We start from the raw sequence: 23501 nt of genomic DNA, 5'->3' as shown, positions 1-23501 counted from the left end.
CATATTCTGCCACGTTTTGCGTTTTCATAGTTTTGCAATTCTTAATCTTGCTTTTTCTTTGCAATAACCTTTTGGCAATCTTGAGAAATAGTAGCTCTTCATGAAAATATTTATTTCCAGTAGAGAATAAATTATTTTATTATGGGCACTAACCACTCTAATCAGCTTATGATGAGTTTCGTATGAAGGGAGTTTTTAAGTATGCGATAGAAGATGATGAAAGAAGATCCAGGAGTGTCAAGCGCTCAAGCTTGGGGATGCCGCCATACACCCCCAATAAATATTCAAGAAGACTCAAGCGTCTAAGCTTGGGGATGTGTGACATCCTCGACTTTTGCTACAGTGATGATTGTAATTAAGCGAGAGTTGATCCTGCGCTAATGATGCCACGTCATCGTTAATTATATCAATGATCTCGTGTTGGTTGAAACCGAATCAAAGTTCGGAACTTAAAATTAAAGTTGGACGAGAAAATATTTTATGTTGTTGAAATAAAAACGTCGGGGAGTTATAAAAATTCCCTAGCGGATTATAATATCAAATCGGGCACTTGAGGAATTATTGATAAACCCTATATATTTAAAAGTGAAGCTTTGAATAAAATAAATAAAAGAAATATAGTAAATGGAAAAGAAATAAATAAAAGAAAGAATTAAAAGTATATATAATAAATTATAAAAGAAAGTAAATAAAATAGGATAATAAAAATAAATAAAAATAATAATAAGTAATAATTAAAAAAAGACCCCCTGGCCCAACTAGGCCTAGTGGCCGAGCCGGCCATGCCACCACCCACCCGCACGACAACCCTAGCTCGCCACTTCTCCCCCGTTCCCAGCGGCCGCCGCCACCCCACCCCTGCGCACCCTCTCTCGGCCTCTCCCCCTCATCCCGATTCCCACCAACCACCCGCCCCTCCCCCCCGCGAGATCTCTCCCCCTCCCACGACACCCCACCAACCGAGACTCCTCCCCTCGGTACCCCACAACCCCCACGCACAGACCCCCCCCCCATCGGCCCCAGATCCACCTCGCCTCGAGAGCCTCCCACCTCGCCTCCCAGACCCCCCCGTCGGCCCCAGTTCACCCCGAGCTCACCCCCACCCCCGTCGGCCTTCCCCATCCTACCGCCAGTGGCCCCCTGCCATCACCCTCCGCTCGGTTCCCTCACCCCCTGGTCGACCAGCCCCGTCGGCCCGAGGAGCCCCGCCGGCCGACCTCCACACCCCCAGGAACTCCATCTCCCCGACCGAGCACCGCCCCACCGCGGCCCCGGGAGCCCCTCCGGCGACCCTCACATCTCCGGGGGCCCCTCCTCACCGGGGCACCTCTCGGCGACCCTCCGGCCGGCTCCCCCTCGCTGGCACGACCTCACCGGCACCGTCACCGCCTTGTCCTCCTCCTCGCCGTATCCTCCGCCTCCCGAGAACTCCGGCTTCACTGGGCCCTCTCGTCAACGTCGGTGAGCCCCTCTTCGGGCTCCTCCCACCATCTCCTTCCCCGCACCGTCCCGGTTCCGTTCCAGCAAACGGCACTCCGTTCCGACGCCGTTAGGATCAATTAGACGATATTGGAGATGTATCTCTCTCTGTAATGTTGAGAGTCTCTGTTAACAGAGAGGTTGGAGTGGTGAGATGAGAAAGAAAGAAATAAAAATAAATGTTGTATTGCGTATGTATGTATGTATTAGATGTCGTACGTATTTTGTATGTATGAGATCCACGTATGTATGTATTTATGTATGTCGGTATATGGCGGAATACGTTAATTGTGTGGATATGTATCTATAGGTAAAATGTGTATGTGGCCTAAGCCACTTACCGGTGGGGCCAACTCACCCCACTCTCTATGACAGGGAGGCCCCACAACCTCTTTTGAGAAAAAGTGAAAATTAAAATATAAAAATAAAAATAATGTTTTTATTAAATAAATAAATAGATATATTATTTAATTAATTATTTGGGTAATTAGAATCATTAGAGCACGACACGTGGGTCCCCCACTAAATTAATATGATTAATTAATATTTAATCTTAATTAAAACTTGCGCCTCTCATGTTCGGGACCCACTAGTCAGTTGACCAGTCAACTGTTGATGTTACCATGACATCATGCTGATGTCATAATTGCTTTTAGTTAAATTAATTAAATCTGTTTTTAATTCCTAATTATTGAATAAAACTTTAAAAATTAATATAAAAGAATACGTAAGTCAGATCAAAATATTTTCAACATGAAAGTTGATCAGCAGAACGAGATGAACCCGGATACACGTTCCATTCGTCTGTCACGCGTCCCTACCATAGCAAACATGGAAAATTGCCATCATTTTCCATCTATCCGGTAGTAGCCCGAGACCCGAAAAATATCGTCAGATATTCTTCCGACCCGTCTATGACGGATGTTGGTGCGTTAGCTCATGTCTAGCCTGCATCTTGCCATGTCATGCATTGTGTTGCACCGTTGCTATTATTTATTGTTTCTTCCCCCTCTTCTTACCGATAGACCCCGATACTGACGCCGCTGCCGGGTACATTTACGATCCTGCCGATCAGTCCTTTGCCGTAGAGCAGCAAGGCAAGCAAACCCCCCCTTGATCATTCATATATCGCCTATGTCTTTCTTCCTACTGCTTGCATTAGTATTTTGCTACTGTTGTAGTTAGCTCCTATATTTGATGCATAGCCTATTTTTGATGAACTGCTACTTTCAGTCCAGTACCTTTAATATGCTTAGTATAGGTGGAGCAGTCATCCCCTCTGACCCCGTAGTCCAGTTGCCCCGCTTGCTTTCAAATCTCGATCCCTGATCGACGAGCCAGACCCGACACATCACATACACCCCCTTAGTTCTACGACGCTACAGAGATACTATCGGGTACCAAGGGTGACACCTCACTATGTACTCCTGATGATATCTGTGTGGTATACCTAGTCGGTCGTGGTTATCGAGGGTGATTCCGCTTTCACCATTCCCAACGATGCCTCTGTCGTGCAACCCCTCATGTGTGGGACCCTCGAGGGTGATTCCTCTAAGCCCACGTTGATGGATACATCATTCGGAATCCAACGAGGGTGATACCTCGGATTCCCCCGATGTTTCAACCACACAGTTACTCTACAATGTTACTGGGATCATTGGTGTTTAGTTGATAAGACGGGTGGATTCCCGCGACATTGTGTTGATGGCCTAATTAAAATGTTAATGGATTTGGGTATTTGATCTGGGTTGTTGGGAGACCTTTTCGCACTAACCGGCTACGCAGGAAGAATTATGGGTACTCGGCGTCGCGGTATCAGCCGAAGCTTTTCAGATGTCAGCAACGTAGTGGCGCGCGCCCGAGTGGTCCCGAGATGCATCGCGCTTGTGATTAAGGGGTGCTAGGACTGACGTCGGCTGCCCTCGCATCGTGCAGGAGCGCGGAGAGGAACTGGGCCCATGAACCCTTTGCGCTTAGGATTTGGACCGACGGGCTGGCCTCTCTGATTAGTCTTAGGTGGGGCTGCGACGTGTCGATATTCCGAGGCCGGGCAGGACCCAGAAAAGTGTTTCCGGCCTGAGTGTTATCGAGCGTGACGGGACATGTGGTGCACCCGTGCAGGGATGAAAATTAACTATTCGAATAGCCGTATCCACGGTTACAGGACGACTTGGAGTTGTGCCCTGATCTTATACAACTACAATTGTTACTTAACTGGATCTTTAGTTGCCTCGGGATTGCTCCCTCGTAGGGAGCCGAGGGAGGATCTCTGGGCGTGACCTCACTTTAATAATGCTGCAACAATATGACTATTAATGGTGTTACCTGTTCTACTCTCGTCTATTGCTGCAAGACCCTGAAGATGCTAGTCTTCGATAGGACTAGACCTTCTCTCTCTATTCTCGCATTTCTGCAGTCAGTCCACATATAAAACCCCCCTTCTTTGATACTGATGCATACTTAGAATAGATCTGATGTAAGACTTGCGAGTACTTTGGATGAGTACTCACCGCTGCTTTGCTCCCCCCTTGTCCCCTTGATCCGTTTGTTGCGACCAGATGATGGAGCCCAGGAGATGGAGGCCCCCACCGACGACGACTGCTCCCCCAGCGGTGCCTACTACTACGTGGAGGCCGCTGATGATCAGGAGTAGTTAGGAGGTTCCCAGGCAGGAGGCCTCACCTTGTTCGATCTTTGTATCTTTTGTGCTAGCCTTCTCTAAGGCACCCCATAATTTATGTTTGTACTCAGATATTGTTGCTTCTGCTCACTCGTGTGTTTATCGAGCTTTCGTATTCTAGCCCTCGAGGTCCCTGGCTTGTAATATGAAGCTGATATTGTTTTATTTGTGTCTAGAGTTGTGTTGTGATATCTTCCCATGAGTCCTTGGGTTTGATCATACGCATTTGCGTGTACGATTAGCGTACGATTAAACCGGGGGCGTCACAGGATGCCCCCGTGCATCCCCTTCTCCATCAACAATCATTAGTTCGTCCTTCTCCATGCTATATTTTTATCACTTCATATGTTTTGTGCTATTCTTGGAGCATCCCGCTCTTTATTTTTAGTTTGTTTTAGTTTTGCTTGTTGTTCATAACAAGTTGGAACCTAGCCTTTTTTGTTTGGGAGAGAAACACGCTCCACTCCACCCTAGAACACAACATAGGTTTTCATGCTTATTTTTTGTGTGTGTTCTTTATCTTTTCATAGCTGCTGTCATGCTTAGCTCTTAGTTTTCATGCTTTATCTTTTAAGAGCTATTATTTAGGTTGCTTTTGGAACTCTCTTGAGTTATCATGCTTATCTTGTTTAGAGAGTTGGCTTGTTGCACTGAGTTGTGTGTCTTGCATGAGTAGGTAACTGAGGTTGCTATTTAAGTGCAGTAGTAACTTGCAATAGTTTTGAGGTATTGATTTGAGCAATGTTTGGACTATTGGTGTCAAGAGCTTGAGCCTATTGGTGATTGGTGTCGTATTTCGGGAAATCCGTGCGTATTTCCAAAAAACATAGTTGAGAACTCTAGCTACTAGATGGATCGCTAACCTCTGGAGGGGTTGGAATATATAGAGTACCCTCACGTTATCATGGGTCAAGGTTGCACAAGGATAACCAAACCCCCAAACACTCCTCCTCGTGGTACTTGTCTATTTGGAATCTCCTGACTAGATAGAGAGTTGTCGATAATAAGTGCATGAGTTCTTCAGACTAATGCGAGTTCGATTGTTGGCACTTCCACCATACATATTTTGCTAGCCTCTTTGGTATCGTGCATTACCCTTTCTCATCTTGACAGTTGGTGCAAACTTCGTCGGTGCATCCAAAGACATGGCATGATACGCTCTGTCATCATAAGCCTCATTATATCTTTCCTCAAAACAACCACCATACCTACCTATTAAGGCATTTCCATAGCCTTTCCGAGATACATTGCCATGCAACATCCACCATCTCATGACTTGATCTTCATGTCATACATGCTTTTGCTTGATCGAGGAGCTCCATGCTAGTTGGGCCTTGCCCTTATTATTGCTACATGTCGCGCTAGTTTCATTGCATATCCTGCTACACCAGCAGAGGCATACATTTGCATACATCATGATAGTTTTCATTTGTCTTTATGTTGAGTACTTCTTATAAAGTGTGAAGATCTTCTTTTTATTCTTGTAAAACATAGAGTGTTGCCCTTAAGTGAGGAAAAGACCCCAAAACGGACAAATTAAAAGATCCCAAAAGAGGACACATGAAAAGATCCCAAAGAGGACAAACTAGAGATAAATAGAAGGAGCCAAAGAGGCCACAAAAACAAAAAAAGGAAAGAAAAAAGATATAAAAAGAGAGAAGCGGGAAACACTACTATTCCTTTCAAAAGATCCACACTCGTACTCAATTGTTATATCTGTACTCCATATAGATTATCATTCAGGCATAACTATGTGGGGACCCTTACACTATAGAACTTGGCTTGTATATTCCAATGATGAGCCTCCTCAAATGAGCTCTAGGTCTTCATGAGCAAGCAAGTTGGATGCACCCCACTAGTTCCATTGGAGAGCTTACATTAGCTCATATGTGCATCCGTTGCATGGCAATCCCTACTCCTCACATCATATCTATCATTTGGATTTCTCTCACCTATGGTTGTCCTAATTGATGTGAGCCTTTCACACCATTTTTGTCTTCCTTCCCCATCATTATTCTCTTTATCATCCTAAGTGCCAACATATCTTGCTTGCGCTCATCCACTGCATGAGTGCTCAAAGTCGAAAGGGAGAGGATCATTTTGACTTGTGCCTGACTAGTGGTTTGGGGATGAGTCAAAATAAGATTCTGAAGGAGACCAAGTGTGAAGTTCTAGTTGATTGAGTTTTCAATTAAACTATATTTTTTCTTCTCTAAACCCATCTCCCACTTCTTGCACGCAAACACCATTTGGAGACATTCGAGTCACGGACAACGAGAGCTCTTGCACCTTTATGTTCTTACTTTGCTAATTTCAATACTAGATATAGACTCTTGCTTGTTATTGTCTTGACTTGAATTGCATATCTTACTTGCTTTACTTTGAAGTTCTTATATGTGTGTTAGCATGTCACCATAGAAATTATTTGTGTTATCATTTACCTACTCGAGGACGAGCAGGAATTAAGCTTGGGGATGTTGATACGTTCCATGTGTGTTAGCAGGAATTTTGTTTGTTTCATGCTCTTTTGGGTGACATTGTTATATGTTTTTGCTACACTTTCATACATTTTTACAAATATTCGGACTAACCTACTAACTCAGTGCACCCAGTGCCAGTTTCTGTCTACTAATGTATTTTTTTGCACGGACTTTTACCACAATTTCCAGAGCCCCAAAAATCCCGAGAAAAATATATAAAAATCAGCGTAACGAAAGCTTCAAGAGGCATCAAGGTGGGCTAGAGGAGAGCCAGGGCCTGCCAAGACGACCACCCTGCGCGGCCCCCCTCCTGACCGCGCCACCAGACCGCCTCGGTGGGGCCCAACTCCTCTGGTGCCCTCCTTCGGCCTATATTTACCTCTCCAACGGAAAACCCTACCACAAGATCCAGGATCACGAATTTCTCCACCATTCCGCCGCCGCACCGCTTCGGAGATCGGGAGCGCCAGAAGTCCTCTTCCCGGCACCCTTTCGGAGGGAGGATTGACCTCCGGGAGCTTCTCCACGACCATGGACGCTTCCCGGACGTGTCGTGAGTAGTCCTCCTTGGACCATGAGTCCATGACCAGTAGCTATGTGATGTCTTCTCTCCAATCTTGTGCTTCAATGCTTCGCCCTTGTGAGTTGCCCTACATGATCAAGGCATCTATGTAATTTACCTGTTGCTATGCTGTGTTTGCTGGGATCTCATGGATTATGAGATTATGTTCAGATTGTGATGAGTTATATATTTGTATCTCCTTTTATATTATGTTCTTGATTCATTCATGCATGTTGTCCATTGCTTTTTATTGCTTTGGTCGAGTAGTAGATTGTAACTCCAAGAGGGAGCGTTATGCATGATTGTGGGTTCATGCCCCCTGATGTCTAGCTTGAGTGACAGAAACATGAGACTAGGGGATGTGCTATTGCCACGAGGGAGAAAACAACGATGCTTGTGACCACGGTTGCAAGGATTGTTTACCTTACACAAAGTTCGTTAATGCAGTTGTATGTTGCTTTGAGTTTACACGTTGGGTGGGGCTCGCAACTTTATACCAGTGAGATGTTCTGGATAGATATGTCAAGGTGGATGATTAGAGAGTAGATGTTGATGGATAAACGGTTTACTTGTCTTGGCGTACTGCCCATTACTTTTGAGCCTCTAACTTTCTTGTAGCATGATAAGAATTGCGGTGCGTTTATAATTTTGTCAATTGCACAGTGGAATTTGTTTACCTGGCATATTTGTTTATCGTCTTTTCGGAGAGAGACATCACTAGTGAACATTGTGTGACTCTGGTCCTGTGACAGCCCGAGACCGACGCTCCAGAAGATTCCCCTCTTTTCCGTTGCTGGCGTGTGTTTATTTTTAATTGTCGCATCATCATCGCATCATGCGCATCATCTGCATTGCATCGGCACTCAATTGCCGCCAGTTTTCAAACTTGCATCCGTTAGTAGTTGCCGGTTCTGTCCGTTCTCGTCGTTGCCCGTTTTGAGACCAACCACACACGCACACACCTGCGTCATCGTTTAAATCCTGTTTTTAAAAGTGTGTATAAAATATTCTTGGATTGGGATGAAACTTTGCGTGTGGTCTTATTTTAATATAGGTAGGCCGCCTGCCAATTTTCTTCACAACCGGAGTTCGTCTGGTACCCGAATGGTCGACCGTGGTGGCACCGTCTTCGGCTATTCGTCACACGTTTTTTTTGGTGTTTGTAAATCACGTTGTTGGGTGCCTGTTTTCCCTCTCATCTCCGGCTAGCCACTCTACACATCCACCTAACCTTAGGGCGCAACCGGAGCCGTCCAATCGAGAGATTGGAGGGTTCGAAAATGCCCCATTTGGCAAACCCTAGCTACCCCGGCTATAAAAGGAAGGGATTCCCCTTCCCTTTTAGTCTCTCCCTCCGTGCCTCGAAATCCGCACCACCCCTCAAACCCTAGTCGCCACCTCCCACCTCTCTCTCCTCAGTCCAGCCGACCAGGGCCCGCCCAAGCCCGAAGCCGGCCCTCCCGTCCCGGATCGGCCGCTCCACCTCCCTACCTAATCCCCGAGGAGCAGCAGCACCAACTGTGCCGAGCCGCCCTTGTCCCGCGTGCTACCCCGCACCTTCAACCGCTGGCAGCAGCATCCCGCCTCGCTGCCTCTTCGCCGGAGAATGCTTGCCCCGCCGCCCACAGGAGTAGCCAAGCCACCGGCCATGCCCGAGATCCGCCGCCTTCGTGCCCCGCGCCGGCAAGTCCTGCCTCGCCACCGTGTGTCGCTGCCGCGCACGGATCCGGTGAGCCACACCTGGATCTGGCCTCTGACGGCGTCCCGGCCACCTCCCCTCCTCGTGTCAGACCTTGCCACGAGCCGCTGCCGTCTTCTCCTGCGCGAGGGGCACGACGGGAGGAGCTCGCGCTCGAGTCCCATGTCTGCTCGCCCTAGCGCATGGGCCAGGCCAGGCCAAGCTACCCCTTGGCCCATTCCTATCACCGTGTTGACCCGCTCCTGGGTCACCTCGCCCGAGCGCTAGCCTCGCATGGGCTGGCCTCGCCCACGTGGGACGCGCCAGCAGTAGACGCCTCGGCCCGAGCCCCCTTCGGCCCAGTCGACCACCGCCCCCAAGCCAGCCTCTCTGACCTGGGCTAGGCCCATGAGGTGAGGACCTCCCTGCCCTGCTGTATTTGGCGCCGTAGGCGTTAGGTAGGTAACTTGCGCACCAGATTCAACCCATTAAGTAGTTTTGGCCCGTGTAGCATATTTCGTGAATTAATATTTCAGGAAATATAGATATTTTAAAACGTCTGTAGATATTAAACCGTACATCGTATCGCGACGTATTATATATGAAACTTGATTAGTTTTTTTGCGTAGAACATTATTTTGCACCTTGCATGCATGTTTGAAGTGGTTTGACCTGCTGTTTGCCTAGATTTGTGTGCTGTCCTATCAGAGTTATATTCCCGTAGTTATTTTTGTGCGCGTCCCGATTGTTCAAATCCCGTAGATAAAATGTTCATGTTGTTCGGGACCCTTTGCCATGTATTTTAGAGTAGTTGTTTGCATTTTTGCATGTAGGTTCCCTCGCTAGTTTGCTATGTCGTGTTTAGGACATATTCTGGCATATATGTGTGGCGCTAGTTTTATTTTTGAACCCCACATATTATATATGTTTTCGGGGTAGAAAAATCCATAGAATTTAACTGTACATTTAGTTTTGCCTTCCGAGTAAATTTGCATACATTATATTTTGCCATGTTGTCCTCTTGTTTACTTTGTGGGATTTATTCTGTGCATGACATGATTTAGTTGCGAACTAGAGATATGCCCTTGGATATGTATGCTAGCCCCAGGTAATTTTGGTTGCAATAGAAATCCATGTTTAGGTGTTGTTTTCTTGTTGCCAACGTGCTAGGAAATAGTGTTGTTTTGGAGATGCTGAAATATTTCTAAGTCCGAGATCTGTAATATTTTGTTGTTGTATTGCCATGAGTTTTGCTAGTGATCTACAACTACTTTGGGGTTGGTGCAATGGAGTTAGTTCTAGTCCTTAAGATTCTCTAGCATGATGTAAATTTTCATGCCATTCGGTGCCCTATAGCATATACTTTTGCTGCTATCAATATGCCTTTAGATAGAAAACTGCACAGTCAACAATGTTATTTTCACTAAGTCTGAAATTGTGTGTGAGATGCCATTTTGTGAGTTCTTTTCCTAGTGATCCATGCTGCCATGCTAGATGTTATTAGTAGTATGTTGTAGTGCATCTTGACCACTATCGCCTCATGTCTTGTTTGAGCATTTTAGATTTATGTAGCTTGTTGTTTTGGGGTGTAGAAAATGCCATGTTGCTGTTTTGGGCAGATTGTAGCTATTTCTTGTGTAGCTTGTAGTTGTTAAACCGTTGCTCCGTTTTGATCGTGTCCTATATGAAACTTGTTTAGAATCTTGTGCAGGTTCATATTATCTTTCTGTTTGTATGTTTTGGGATGCTTGTGACTGTCATTGCATACATATTGCATTCATGCCATCATATCTTACGGTGTTCGTATCTTTTGAACCGTAGCTCCGTTGGAGATGTTCTCTATGTGTAAATTTATTGGAATCACACGTAGAATCACGTGAACCTATTTATTTTGCTGGTTAACAAATATTAAAACGTGTTAGTTCAGATCTGAACAAAATTATAAATTAACATATGAGGTCACTTTGGAGATGCTATGAGTCGTTTCCGACCTCATTTAAAATGCCTAGATAGGTAGTTTAATTATGCTTCACCTTTTGCCATGTTTAACCACATTTAATACTGTCGTGTACCTAATCATGATAGAACTAGATAAAACGTATGTGGAATTTCGTCAATATGCAACTCGTTGCATATTGAACTTCACTTAATGTGTAGTGTTTGTTTGGAGTGGATTGCGTGTCATACCGTGCATAAATGTAACCGCTCATGCATCATTGTGTTGTGCATCGCATGGTGAATATCGTCTGTTGATTCTTGTTTCCGGTCTGCTTCGTCTCGATAGAGTTTCGCAAGCGTGTCGGAAAGTGAGGACCCGTTTGACTACATCGGTTCATCTGCTTCACGGAGTCATTCTTCTTCCAAGCGGGATCTCAGGCAAGATGACCATTTCCCCAGATACCATTACTATCATTTCCATTCTAGTTGTTTCGTTTCTATCGCTATGTCTCGTTGCCTACCACATGTTAAATATCGGCCTCTCAACATTGCCATGAAAACCTTCAACCTGTTCACAACCTAGCAAACCAGTGATTGGCTATGTTACTGCTTTCTTATCCATGTGTTAGCGTTGCTAGTTGCATGTGCAGTTGCTTCCATGTGATAACATGGGTCCTTTGTTATATCACCCTATTAAATGCTATCAAATTTAATGCACCTATATACTTGGTAGAAGGTGGAAGGCTCGGCCTTTCTAGCCTGGTATTTTGTTCCACCTTTGCCCCCTTAGTTTCGGCTATCGGTGTTATGTTCCATAAATGAGGGCTCCTAACATGCTTGGGGTTGTTATGGGGACCCCCTAGATTCTCGTTTTGGGATAAAGCTCGTCTGGCAAGGCCCAACATTGGTACTATATTTTCCCAACATAACAGTTCTGTTTATACTGAAAAACATAGGGAGTTAGCGCTACCCGAGAAGTAAGTCAACATAATACAGGGAGGGCCAGTGCTGATGGTGCTGGTCCAAAACAGAGCCGTTTGCGGGGCCAACCCGGGGCAACTCGGGTGATGTCTATCAGGACACCGCACGGTGTGCTTATCCGTCGTGTCCTGAAAACGAGATACGCGGCTCCTATCAGGATCATCGACACGCCGGGCGGCCTTGCTGGACTTGTTTTTCCTTTATCGAGCGTCTTGTGCGAGGGATTCCGAGGATGCTTTGAGCTAACTCGAGGTTGGGGTTTTCCAATAGGAACCCGTGGACATCACGGGTTTCCCTGATCGAGGTCATTCCGTCACAGCGTGTGGTAGTTTGCGATGGACTAGTTGGAGCACCCCTGCAGGGTTAATTCTTTCGGAAAGACGTGCCCGCGGTTATGTGGCAACGTGGAAACTTTGTTTAACACTCGGTTCTAGATAACTTGAAGTTAACTTAATTATAACTTGCCAACTGAGTCCGGAACCGTGTATGTCTCTTTCGTGAGCTCCTTCTCCGATCGAGGACATGGTGGGGTTATGTTTGACGTAAGTAGCTATTCGGGATCATTCATTTGATAACTAGTAGTTCACGTCCGCTATGCGTAGATCACCCCCTCTTATTCTTGTACTCGTAAGTTAGCCACCTCATATAAATGCTTAGTCGCTTGCTTCAGCCTCACCACTTACCGTACCTTACCCATTAAGCTTTGCTAGTCTTGATACCTTTGGAAATGAGATTGATGAGTCCCGTCTGGCTCACAGATTACTACAACACCAGTTACAGGTACAGTTAAAGGATATTTAGACGCGAGCGCGATGATTGTTCATTTGGAGTTTCTTCTTCTTCTTCTTCGTCATCGATCTACGATGGGTTCTAGGCTGGCAGCCTGGGATAGCAAGGATGGACGTCGTTCTTTTAACGTTTGTTTTCTTCCGTAGTCGGACCCTGCTCTTCTTCGTGATATTTATGTATTGTACTGACGTGACTCTCATGTAGCTTGTGGCGAGTGTAAGCCAATTCCATATACTCTTCTCTTCGGTACATGTACTTGTAATGATATCCATTCTTGCGAAACGATGAGATGCGCTTCTATCCCTGTCGAGGCCCTTGTGCCAAAATAAGGATAGGGTCGCATCTTGGGCGTTACAGGTCCATATTACCACCATTGTTTACAGCTCCATCATTTACTGCTTTTATTTATTTTTCCGTTGCAATCACTATCACTATTCCCACTTGTGTTTTGATCCTTTCAAACTACAAGTCCGGAGAGATTGACAACCTCTCTGAACTTGTTGGGAGCAAAGTTAATTGTTGTGTGTGCAGGTCCACGTATTCTGCTAGCGCCAGAGCAGCGGACACCTACTTGTTGATCCTCGGAGTCCTCCTGGTTCGATAAACCTTACAGTCCCCGTGTAAGAGAAATCTGCTGCTGACAACATCTCCATGTTCCACTTGGGGTAACCAACGAGGGGCGAGAAGTATATCCATCAACTCATCATCACCTGCGCTACAGATAGCCCTTTAACCCGCGCTACTGCTAGGCTTTTCCCTAGTAGTGTAAATCCATTGTGGACCCTGAATCAACAAGGTTAAAACATTGGTTTGTCACGTGAGAGCCGACATACTTAAGCTAGGATAAACCAGGTGTTATCATGCCCGCTTCACTAATGCAAGTCCTGAGCCTCGAAATCCGGTCTCTTTTACCGTGTCTCATTGAGCCGGCCTATAAATTGTGCTTTGTTTCGTGCGTGATTTTACGTCCTAATTTTTCAGAGACAAGTACTATTTGGAGTTATCTCATCATGAATGACCGGGTTACGACAACTGCAGTGACACTATGACTAGTTCAAAAATTGTACATTTACAACAATGTTGTGAGAAATTTAAAAGGCAGGCCTCGCAAATCAAGTTTGTTTGCAGGCTTAAAGTCTTACTTCTTTTTACCATGTCTCACTCAGCCGGCCTATTAAATATACCTGATTTTTTGCAAGGCATTACGTCTTAACCTTTTAGGTACAAGCACCATTTTTACCAACTCATCATGAGCTACTGGGTTATAAAAAAATGTGCTCATATCATGACCAATTCAAAGTCTTATTGTGGAAGAATTCAACGGACCCTACAAGCAAGTCTTTTTGACGAACTGTTCTTGCCTATTTGAAAAAATCGATGAGATCCAAGTAAGGACAAGAATTTTGGTAAAAGGATCAGCATGATAGAATATCGTAACAGTTTTTACAGCAGCAAGCTAAAAGTGCAAACCAACGTGCACGACGTCACAAAAAAAACATCTCAGAGTTTCTACTACCCCTATTACAAACTCACATCAGGAGTTATCAAATATTCAAGATTTTTTTGGGTACAAAGATGCTTGGGGGCTAGTTCTTTGCTAGGCGAGTTATTTTGGATCCGCCTTCAATCTTCGTCGTCGGCTAATTCAACGTCCGTTTCTTTCAGCTCATCGTCATCAATGTCTTGCTAGCCTTTTTGAAGCCACCGGATTGACCTCAGCGATTCAAAATTTGAAGGATCTTGGAAGTGGAATTGATTGCAATTGGAGTTTCGACAAAAAATTATCTTATGTATCTTGTTCATCGTGATCGGAATTTTATCTATAATGCTTGGCCTCGTTAAGGAGAAAGTATCTCTCTAGCTTGGGGGAGGCTGAAGTCAATGTTATATTCATGCCCCAATCATGAGCTCCCGAGAGAATTATTATTCAGAATTTTTATGCTCAGCTTTCTCATAATGATCAAACCATGCTCGATACTTCTTGTTCTTGTTCTTTTATGAAGAAGACTATTGAATTTAGGTGGGATCTTTTGGGAAGAATTAAACGCAACTCTGAAGATTGGGAACTCGACGAAAGTAAAGAGTCGGGTATAAAACTTAAGTTTGATTGTGTCAAATCTTTTATGAACATTGATGCTTTCAATGATTTTAACACTAAATATGGACTTGACTCTAAGATTCTAGCCTCATTCTGTGCAACCTTTGCCACTCATGTTCATCTCCCTACAGACAAAGGGTTTAAATATCATGCACCTATTAAGGAAAAATTTGAAGAACCAATTAAAGTTGAGGATGAAACTATCATTTACAATGTTGACCCTCTTGTGCCTACTGCTTATATTGAGAAACCACCTTTCCGAGTTAGGATAAAGGAACATGCTAAAGCTTCAACCATGGTTAATGAAAGTCGTGTTAGAACAAGCAAACCCTCTGAGCAAATTAAGGTAGAACCTAGTGCTGCTATGATTAAAGATCTGTTGGTCGAAAATATTGATGGGCATGTTATTTATTTCTGTGATGAAGCTGCTAGAATTGCCAAACCTGATACCAAAGATAAAAATAGACCCGTTGTTGGCATGCCTGTTGTTTTAGTCAAAATAGGAGATCATTGCTATCATGGTTTATGTGATATGGGTTCTAGTGTTAGTGCTATTCCTTTTACCTTATATCAAGAAATTATGCATGAGATAGCACCCTCTGAAATAGAAGACATAGATGTTACTGATAAACTTGATAACAGAGATACCATCACACCACTTGGGATTGTTAGAGATGTTGAAGTCTTGTGTGGAAAAGTAAAATACCCTACTGATTTTCTCGTACTTGGCTCACCATAAGATAATTTTTGTCCCATAATATTTGGTAGACCCTTCTTGAACATTGTCAATGCTCAAATAGACTCCAAAAAGGAAACTGGCAATATTATTTTTGGTGGTATGTCTCATGAGTTTCATTTCTCCAAGTTTAGTAAGCAACCCCATGATAAAGAATTACCTAGTAAAGATGAAATAATTGGTCTTGCTTCTATTGTCATTCCTCCTACTAATCCATTAGAAAAATATTTGCTAGACCATGAAAATGATATGCATATGCATGAAAGAAATGAACTAGATAATATGTTCTTTGAGAAAAAGCATATCCTTAAACACAACTAGCCTGTGGAAACTCTAGGAGGTCCTCCTCCACCCAAGGGTGATCCTGTGTTTGACTTAAAGGAATTGCCTAACACTTTGAAATATGCTTAGCTTGATGAAAATAAGATATATCATGTTATTATTAGTGCTAACCTTACAAAGCATGAAGAAGAAAGGTTGTTAAAAACTTTAAGGAAGCACCGATCTGCTATTGGGTATACTCTTGACGTTCTTAAGGGAATTAGTCCCACTCTCTGTCAGGACAAGATTAATATGGAACCAGATGCAAAACCTGTTGTTGATCACCAATGAAGACTGAATCCCAAAATGAAAGAAGTGGTAATAAATGAAATATTAAAGCTTTTGGAAGCAGGTATAATTTATCCCATAGCTGATAGTAGATGGGTAAGTCTCGTTCCTTGTGCTCCTAAGAAAGGAGGTATTACTTTCGTTCCTAAGGATAAAAATGAACTCATTCCAGAAATAATTGTGACTGGCTATAGAATGGTAATTCATTATAGAAAATTAAACAAAGCTACTAGAAAAGATCATTATACTTTACCTTTCATAGACCAAATAATAGAAAGATTATCGAAGCACACACATTTTTTCTTTCTAGATGGCTATTCTAGTTTCTCTCAAATACCTGTGTCACAACCTGATCAAGAGAAAACCACCTTTACTTGTCCTTTTTGAACCTATGCTTATAGACGTATGACTTTTGGATTATGCAATGCACATTCTACCTTTCAAAGATGTATGACTCCTATATTCTCTGATTTTTGGGAAAAGATTGTTGAAGTTTTCATGTATGATTTCTCCTTTTATGGAACATCTTTTGACGATTGCTTAGGCAACCTTGATCGAGTTTTGCAGAGATGTGAGCAAACTAATCGTGTCTTGAATTCGAAGAAGTGTCGCTTTATGGTAAATGAAGGTATTGTATTGGGTCATAAAATTTCTGAACGAGGTATTGAGGTGGACAAGGCTAATGTTGATGCAATTGAGAAGATTCCATGTCCTAAAGATATTAAAGGTATTTGTAGTTTCCTTGGTCATGCTGGTTTCCATAGGAGGTTTATTAAAGACTTCTCTAAAATTTCTAGGCCTCTTACTAATGTATTACAAAAGGATGTTCCTTTCGTTTTTGATGATGATTGTGTAGAAGCCTTTGAAACATTTGGAACTTGCCTTTTGAAATTATGTGTGATACTAGTGAAAATAATGTTGGTGATGTTCTAGGACAAAGAGTTGATAAGAAATTAAACGTTATCCATTATGCTAGTAAAACTCTAGACAGTGCCCAGAGGAATTATGCTACCACTAAAGAGGAATTCTTAGCAGTTGTATTTGCTTGTGATAAATTCAAATCTTATATTGTTGATTCTAAAGTAATTGTTCACGCTGATCACACTACTATTAAATATCTTATGGAAAAGAAAGATGCTAAGCCTAGACTTATTAGGTGGTTTCTTTTGCTACAAGAATTTGATTTGCATATCATTGATAGGAAAGAAGTTGAGAACCCCATAGCTGATGACTTATCTAGGTCAGAAAATCTACTTGATGACCCACTACCTATTGATGATAGCTTCCCTCATGAAAAACTAGTTGTGATCAATGATTCTAATAACACAATGTGGTTTCCTAATTATGCTGATTACATTGTTGCTAAATACATACCTCCTAGTTTCACCTATCAGCAAAAGAAAAAAACTATTCTTTGATTTAAGACTTTACTTTTGGGATTACCCACATCTTTATGAAGAGGGAGTAGATGGTATTATTAGACGTTATATAGCTGAGCATGAACCGGGACAAATCCTTCGGAACTGTCACTCCGAGGATTATGGAGGACACCATGCAGGAGATAGAACTGCACACAAGGTATTATAGACTAGATTTTACTGGCCTACTCTTTTCAAAGATGCTCTTAAGTTTGTCCTCTCTTGTGATGAATGTCAAAGAATTGGTAATATTAGTAGACGTCGGGAAATGCCTATGGATTATTCACTTGTTATTGAACCATTTGATGTTTGGGGATTTGATTATATGGGACTTTTTCCTTCCTCTAATGGGTATACACATATTTTAGTTGGTGCTGATTATGTCACTAAATGGGTAGAAGCTATTCCAACCAATTGCGATGATCATAACACCTCTATGAAAATGCTTAAGGAAGTTATTTTCCCATGTTTTAGAGTCCCTAGATACTTAATGACTGATGGTGGTTCACATTTTATTCATGGTGCTTTTCGTAATTGCTTGCTAGATATGATGTTAACCATAGAATTGCATCTCCCTATCATCCTCAATCTAGTGGTCAAGTAGAATTAACCAATAGAGAAATAAAATTAATATTGCAAAAGACTGTCAATAGGTCCCGGAAAAATTGGTCTAAGAAATCAGATGATGCATTGTGGGCCTATAGAATAGCTTATAAAAATCCTATGGGAATGTCTCCTTATAAAATGGTTGATGGAAAAGCATGTCATTTACCTCTTGAGTTAGAACATAAATCTTATTGGGCAATTAAAGAACTCAACTATAAATTCAAACTTGCTGGTGAGAAGAGGTTATTTGACATTACCTCATTAGATGAATGGAGAACCCAAGGTTATGAAAATGCCAAACAATTCAAAGAAAAAGTTAAGAGATGGCATGACAAAAGAATCCAAAAGAGAGAATTCAAAGTTGGTGAATATGTTCTATTGTACAATTCTCGTCTTAGATTTTTTGCGGGAAAACTTCTCTCCAAATGGGAAGGACCATATATCATCGAAGAAGTTTATCGGTGTGGATCCATTAAGATCAACAATCCCGAAGGCACTAACCCGAAGGTGGTCAATGGAAGAGTAAAGCACTATATTTCAGGTACACCTAATAGTGTTGAAGCAAATATTATTCAAACCATGACACCAGAGGAACACATAAAGGAGACCTTCTAGAACACTCCAGAACCCTTAAAAGGAAGAGGATGTGATATGGTAATTAATCGGACTCTGAAAAATCCACAAAAATATTTTCTGTGAGTTTTGGAATTTTAGAAAATAGGAAATTGATAAACACATGGGAAGGAAACCCGGGTGTCCACTAGGCACCAAGGCGCGCCAACCCCACCTAGCACGTCCTGGTGGCTAGTGGGCCCTTCGGGAACATTCGTGGCTCCGTTTTCTTGTGGGACACATATTTCCTATATATATATATATATATATATATCAATGATTTGACCCCAGTACCACGAAGAAATCCTATGTTCTTGTTTCGTTTTATTTTTCTGACAGATCTAGATCACCATGGCTTCATCAAGCTCCTCCAAAGACAAGTTCTTTGAGAGGGTCATCAATCCCTACTTGTCGAAGGTGATGAAGCACCCTCAAATCATTGAGAGGCGTGAGGGCGTGCTTCACATCCGAGTTGTTCAAGGGCACAAGAAGATGGGAATCGTGGAAGCTAGGCTTGAGGCAGTGGAACAGGAGATCTTCAGGTGCCAAAGCATCGTGGAGCAAGGAGTCGGCGCTAACCACTCCATGATCACGAAATTCACCCATGATCAAAAGGTGGATGGAAGGACCTTGAAGGATATCGTCTTCACCCTCAACGAGAAAATCAATTTTCTGCAAGGCAAAATCTTTGATCTTCAAAACCAAATCTTGGAGTATGAAGCAAGGTTTAAAGGTATGCCTTTAGCTGCCAGTTGCAGGACTCTGGAGACTCGTGCGTCCTCTTATAATGGTGAGCCATTTCCATGGAAGTCGGAGGACAAGTTTGACGCTACTTCATCATCTACACTACCACCACCTCCATCTTCATCACCAAAGAAGGAGACTTGAGTACACGTCTATGGGCACTCCCCTTGGCTTGTGCCAAGCTTGGGGGAGGTGCCCCGGTATCGTATCACCATCACTATTATTTTGTTTATCCATCTGAGTTTGATCTTTATCTATTTCGTGATTTAGTCAAATAAAAGTTTAGTTTGATCCATCCTTTCGAGTGCTAGTTTCATGATCTACCTATCTACCTATGTAATCGAGTGAGAGCTATATAATAAAGTTTAGTTTGAGTTTTGCTTATTTACTTTCTTGTTGCAATCAAAATAGAGGAAAATATTGAAAAACATCATATGCTAATCTTATAGTAAGTAGTGACACCACATAAGGAAAAGTATAAGTAGTAAAAAAATTGAAGGTTGACAAACATAGCATTGGTTGGTGATGCAACCCATGAAAGAATTAATAAGGGAAGAGAAGATTTACATGCAAATACACCATCCTTGACATATTTTATGATTGTGAGCCCCATTAATTATAATATGTCAAAACTGTTGACATTGGACAAGGAAGACAACTTAATGATTTATGTTTGTTCACATTCACATAAAAGTTATATTATTATAGATCCTCTAACATGTGGTGCTTGCCCAATATCTTTGCTAGCCAAAACTCCGCACTAAATAGAGATACTACTTGTGCATCCAAAGCCTTATACCCAAATCCATGTTTTAAGAGTCCACCATACCTACCTATGGATTGAGTAAGATCCTTCAAGTAAGTTGTCATCTGTGCACAAGGCAATAAAAATTGCTTCTAAACGTATTTGATCATTTAGTGTAAGGGAAATTAAGTGTTGTACGAACTTATGATGGCAATAATAAAAGCGACAGACCGCATAATAAAGGTTGCCATCATATGGGGCAATATAATGTAACGTTCCTTTACACTAGGAGATTTGGCATACAACCAAAAATCGCGTGACAACCTCTACTTCCCTCTGTGAAGGGCCTATCTTTTACGTTTATGCAAGAGTCAACGTATTCCTCTCTACACCTTTTTTCTCATTTGCAAGCATCATGTAGTGGGTAAAGATCTATACAAATATATCTATTTGAATGTGAGTGAGCATGGGTTATTATTGTTGACATCAACCTTGAGGTGAACACGTTGGGAGGCGACACTTCAAGCCCCTATCTTTCTATGTGTCCAGTTGAAACCGTTTGTCATATGCATGCGATGAGTGTTAGCAATCATACAAGACTAAATGATGGTTGAGTATGTAGACTTGCATAAAAGCTCTGATGTGAACCTTCGTGAAAATATGATGAACTGTGTTGCAAAGTTGACTGAAAACATAGTTTGTTAGTTTTCTACAGAGTTTATGCTTCATACTTCCATGTTGTGATGAATTGTTACTCGTTTATAAGATTCTTTTACGATGAAAGTTATATGATGGAAATGTTGTGATGAAGTGTTTATAAAGATTTATTTGTTGTTATAATAATGAGCATGATGATGCTATGTCCGTTTTTTATTTTTATCGACACCTCTTTCTCCAAGCATGTGGTCATGATTTTCGTTATCAGCTTTCGCTTGAGTACGAGCAAGGTCTATGCTTGGGGGAGTTGATACGTCCATCTTGCATCATGTTTTACTACTATTATTTATAGTGTTTTTATGCATTATACCACTTTGTGGAGTAATTCTAATGCATTTTCTCTCATAATATGCAAGGTTCACACCAAGAGGGAGAATGTCGGCAGATGGAATTCTGGACCTCAAAAAGCTACGTCAAAGATACATATTCTACACATCTCCAAATGGGCTGAAATTTCACGGAGATTTATTTTGGAATACATGAAAAATACTGGAGGAAAGAAGTACTAGAGGGGAGCTACCAGGCGCCCACTAGGCACCACGGTGCGCCAGCCCCCTCGCACGACCAGGTGGTTAGTGTGCCCCTGGCCAACCTCTGGCGACCATCTTCTGATATAAATTCTGTTTTACCCTGAAAAATCAGAGGAGGACTTTCCGGACGAAGCGCCGTCGTCTCGAGGTAGAACCTGGGCAAGAGCTTTTTGCCCTCCGGCGAAGCGATTCAGTCGAAGGAACTTTCCTCCCGGAGGGGAAATCGAGGCCATCGTCATCACCAACAACCATCTCATCTTGGGGAAGCCAATTTTCATCAACATCTTCACCAGCACCATCTCCTCTCAAAACCCTAGTTCATCTCTTGTGCTCAATCTTGTACTGGAACCTCAGATTGGTACATGGGGTGTGACTAGTAGTGTTGATTACATCTTGTAGTTGATGATTTATGGTTTATTTGGTGGAGGATCATATGTTCAGATCCAATATGCTATTTAATACCTCTGTGGTCATGAGCATGTTTATCACTTGTGAGTAGTTACTTTTGTTCTTGAGGCCACGGGAGAAGTCATGTTGCAAGTAGCCATGTGAAGTTGATATTTGTTCGATATTTTGATGATGTGGATGTTGTGATTCCCTTAGTGGTGTTATGTGAGTGTCGACTACATAATACTTCACCACCTTTGGTCCTAAGAGAATGCATTGTGGAGTAGTAATTAGATGGTGGGTTGCAAAGTGACACAAACTTAAACCCCAGTTTATGCGCTATTCCGTAAGTGGCAATGCTACCTCTTGAGCTTGCATTGGTTTTCCCTTGAAGAGGAAAGTGTGATGCAGCAAAGTAGATAAGTATTTCCCTTAGTTTGTTGAGAACCAAGGTATCAATCTAGTAGGAAGAACAAGCAAGGCCCCAATAGCAGTACCTACACAAATAATCAAACACTGGTACCCAATGCTATAAAGGGGTTGTCAATCCCTTCAGAGTTATTTGCGAGGATGAGATCTGATAGAGATAGATATAAAAGTTCGATAGATATGAAAGTAAAACAAAAGTAAATAAATTGGAGCAAAGTAGTTTTGGTACTTTTGGTTTATAGATCTTAAAATATGATATGGAAAATAGACCCGGGGGCCATAGGTTTCACTAGAGGCTTCTCTAATAAAGGAAAATAATACGGTGGGTGAACAAATTACTGTTGAGAAATTGAGAGAAAAGTGAATAATTATGAAGATATCTAAGGCAATGATTATGCACATAGGCATCACATTCGTAACAACTAGACCGAAACGATTCTGCATCTACTATTATTACTCCACACATCGACCGACTCCTTCCTGCATCTATAGTATTAAGTTCACGAAGGACACAGTAACGCATTAAGTAAGGTGACATGATGTAGATGGATATACTCAAGCAATATGATGAAAACCCCATCTTTTTATCCTCGATGGCAACAATACAATACGTGCCTCGCTACCCTGCTGTCACTGGGTGAGGACACCGCAAGATTGAACCCAAAACTAAGCACTTCTCCCATTGCAAGAATTACCAATCTAGTTGGCCAAACCAAACCAATAATTTGAAGAGATTTGCAAAGATATGAAATCATGCATATAAGAATTAAGGAAAGACTCAAATAATATTCATAGATAATCTGAACATAAACTCACAATTCATCGGATCTCAACAAACACACCGTAAAAGAGTATTACATCGGATAGATCTCCATGAAGATCATGAATAACATGGTATTGAAGATCAAAGAAAGAGAAGAAGCCATCTAGCTATTAGCTATGGACCTGTAGGTCTATGGTGAACTACTCACACATCATCAGATGGGCAATGGAGTTGATGTAGATGCCCTCCGTGATCTATTCCTTCTTTGGTAGATTACCGGAAAAGGCTCCCAGATTGGATCTCTCGAGAACTGAGGCCCGGGCGGCATAAACGTATTTTTGTGTCTCTTTTTGGTGATACGGCAATATTTGGGAATTTATAGTCCAAAGAATAAGGTTAGGAGGCCAGCAGGGGAACCACAAGCGAGGGGCGCGACCAGCCCCCTAGGGCGCGCCTTGCAGGCTTGTGGCCTCCCGGGAAGTGCCTTGCCCCCTACTCCAAGTCTCCTGGGTGTCTTCTG

Source organism: Hordeum vulgare, chromosome 5H (assembly GCF_904849725.1).
Source record: "Hordeum vulgare subsp. vulgare chromosome 5H, MorexV3_pseudomolecules_assembly, whole genome shotgun sequence".
Classification (NCBI taxonomy): Eukaryota; Viridiplantae; Streptophyta; class Magnoliopsida; order Poales; family Poaceae; genus Hordeum; species Hordeum vulgare.
This window is presented reverse-complemented; position numbering follows the sequence as displayed.